Here is a 3,455-nt window from a genome sequence, read left to right on the forward strand (position 1 = left end):
TTTTTTAACGATAATACAGTTAACTAGTGACTTCGCCTCGAAGATCGTTTTACTTAAAAAAATCGCCCACATTTTATTTGGACATAAACAAATAATATATTTATTTATTATTATTATTTTTAAACAGTAATCTACGACATGCATGTTTCGAGCGTGCGAATGCCCACATATATATAATGTGTGTGATAGAAATTTTTCATCCTAAATGCTACGCAATTATGCACAATGTAAAAATATGCACAAATAGAATTGATTGTAATAGTTAAATGAAACAAATCACCTAATAAGGAACCATAATTAATTAATTAATTAATTAATTAATTAATTGATTAAAGTTCGTTTTTCAAAGAATACGCAAATTACCTAACCTTTTTTAAATTGCTCGCATATCTATGACCGAGTATATTAAAAAGCTTGTTTTAACAATTTTTAAATAGAAACTGTAGGCTTTTCATATCAATATAACTCCGATGAAGAACTCAATTTTATATGGAGATAGATAGAAAGATAGATAGATAGTCATGCATATAAAAATGGAAATAAATGGAACGTTGAACTAATAGAAGAGTCACCAGGTAACAAGTGTTACCTGAAACATAAAAAGAGAAAAAACGAAATTTTTGAACATCATGTCGAAATTAGTAGAAGTTCCAAAAAGTACGAAATATAATCCAGTAGTAGATGTGCTAGATGTAGTTTTAACAAAAAAATCATCCACAATTACGGTTTGCTGACCCTTAATTTAAGTCAAGGGAGATAAGTGAGTTTGTCATACAGAATCGATTGCACAAGTCTTCCACATTAAAACACAATAAAACTTGATAACGCGATAACTTCTATTTTTACTTGTAATTATTTTTCTACTTGATCGGTTTTCGTAATTTTTGTAATTTATACTAACATCGGCATGTCACGCAAGTACGTAATAATGTTTTCACCTGAAATGTTTGAATGATCACTAATCTACGCAAGCAATAGCTCTTGTTTTAAATTTGTGAAAATGTTGTATTTTCATAATCGAGCACATTATCGGATTTCTTTTTATCAAATGTTACACTGTGGTCTTTTACATACGTACGATAACTAACAAAATAAATACTTCATTCAGCGGTAACAGAAACCGTGGCTGTGATGGCCGAGTGGTTAAGGCGTTGGACTCGAAATCCAATGGGATATTCCCGCACAGGTTCGAATCCTGTTCACAGCGGTTGTTTTATTAATTTATTATAACTTTTATCTAAAAATACTGTAAAACAATGTATGACACGTAATTTAACTTATCATTTAAGCTTTTTAATTAATATGTACAATATGAAAGCAAACCTTTAGTTGACTTCATAACTCTCGTTACCTATCTTTTTTTTTTTTTTTTTTTACACAGTGATCACCACTTATCAAGGCCCGGAAGCCACTCAGGGATAAGGGTTATTGCAAGTACATCACGTTAGTGAGGAGATTTTATGAAGTGTTTAATTAGGGGGGCGGTTCATTAGGAATTTGTTAACATTAGACTTGAAGACATCCAAGTTGTAGTCCGGAGGGAAGCAGGCAGACGGAACAGAGTTCCACAGGCGTGCAGTTCTAAGAAAGAAGCTTTGCTCATGAAATCCGCGTTTTGATTTAGGCACAGATATAGAGTGGGGGAAATTTTTCACAGTGGATTCAGCTAGACGGGTGATTTTCGTGAAAGTTTGGCGAGGGGGGACCAGGGATTGGAGTTCAGACGAGCACCTGCCATGAAAATAACGATAAAACAAGGATAGGCTCGCAACGTCTCTTCTGTGGGAGAGGGGTTGCAGGGTAGAGAAAAGGGCATCCCCCACTAAACCACGAAGTCTATTTTGTACTCTGTCAAGGCATGATAGGCTGTTTTTGGCAGCTCCTGCCCAGATATGGCAACAGTACTCCATCCTTGGCCGTACTTGGCTTTTATATAGATAGAGAATTGAATCAGTAGTGAGATATCTTCTGGAGCGGTAGAAGGATCCCACCATCTTTCCTGCGACCTTGGCAACAGACTTGATGTACGTGTTCCATTTCAGATCAGGAGTAAAGGTCAAACCCAGAAGCTTGTCAAAACACGGGGCCTCACCCAGACGAGAGCCATCCATCACAATTGATGTCAGCTGGGGATCAGAGCGTTGATGATGTAAGGATAGGAGTTTGGTTTTAGATGCATTAAAGGTAACTAGCCACATCTTCCCCCACTGAACCACGCGCTCGAGATCAGAGGAGAGAGAATCCGAGAGAACTTCGTCATTTACAGCCATCTATTTTGTCCTTTAGTTATCTCATATATTGAACGATGTTTCTCACAAGGGGGAACAAATTGCTGTTTTCTAAGTTGACTAATTTGGAATGGATTAATCCCCTGAAAATAGCAATTCTTTTTAAGCATTTCAAGTCTTGTTTTGTGACGATCAGTACCAATCACTGTGACGTCAGCAGAAAATACGACATTTAATGGAATGGCCTTCGTTTTATGAAGACCAGGGTTTAAGGAATGCATTAAACTACAGCTTTACCAAGTAGCGTGCATATGTGAAAATTATGCCTGCTGAAAGTATTGTACGATAAGTAATAAAATAGACTTCATTAATCAGCGCAAGAAAACAAGCAGCTGCGATGGCCGAGTGGTTAAGGCGTTGGACTCGAAATCCAATGGGATATTCCCGCACAGGTTCGAATCCTGTTCGCAGCGGTATATTTTATTAATTTATTATTACTTGATGAAACGCGATTTAACTTATCCAGTAGAAAATACACGTTGGGTTTACTATTGCCTGCTTCGTAATTTTCGCTACTTCACAGTGTATTTTGTAGTTTAGTTCTCACCTTCTATGAGCGCTGTTTTTGATAAAAGCGGAAGAATTGGCGTTTTCTGGGCTGATTGTGGTATTGAATGGATGGGTGGTGGGTATTTTAAATCCTCTCATCGTATACATCATCATTCAACTGCATATCTACTCATCTTATTATTCCTTATTCTCGTAGCTTTTTAATCTCAATAAGCGATGCATCCATCATTAGCAAAAAAAAAAAAAAAAACAAAAAAAAAAACAAAAACAAAAACAAAAACAACAACAACAACGACAAAAAAAAAAACAACAACAAAAAACAAAACAACAAACAAAAACAAAGCATGGTAGCATCTATCCTAATTTACGTGTCGCGAGCTAGAAACAAAATGTCCGGTTGAGTTCAAGTTTTATGCAAAAACGGAAACGGAAACGAAAACTGAGTGAAACTGAAACGAAGCACATGAAAATAAAAGTGTTGTTTAATTATTTTAAAGACTTTAATTTTGAAAAAAAAAAGTTTGTAAATAATTTGTAATATACTTTTTTTCAGTGAAATATGGCCCAAAAGAAATATTTTACTAAAAATTCACCATGAGTATGCTGAGGTCGCGACATGTAAAGTTTACCTTATCATGTTTAAGGAGATTAGAAACT

At 35.4% G+C, this 3,455-nt stretch overlaps 2 non-coding genes across 2 annotated transcripts; both read left to right on the forward strand.

Annotated features, from left to right (window-relative positions):
• Nucleotides 1-1,125: 1,125 nt before the first annotated feature.
• Trnas-cga (transfer RNA serine (anticodon CGA)) lies at nucleotides 1,126-1,207 on the forward strand. The gene has a single exon. It is a non-coding gene; the product is annotated as a tRNA-Ser (tRNA).
• A 1,412-nt stretch (nucleotides 1,208-2,619) lies between these two features.
• Trnas-cga (transfer RNA serine (anticodon CGA)) lies at nucleotides 2,620-2,701 on the forward strand. The gene has a single exon. It is a non-coding gene; the product is annotated as a tRNA-Ser (tRNA).
• The last annotated feature ends 754 nt before the right edge of the window (nucleotides 2,702-3,455 follow it).

This window comes from Euprymna scolopes, chromosome 10, assembly GCF_053919585.1.
Source record: "Euprymna scolopes isolate OS-2025 chromosome 10, ASM5391958v1, whole genome shotgun sequence".
Classification (NCBI taxonomy): domain Eukaryota; kingdom Metazoa; phylum Mollusca; class Cephalopoda; order Sepiida; family Sepiolidae; genus Euprymna; species Euprymna scolopes.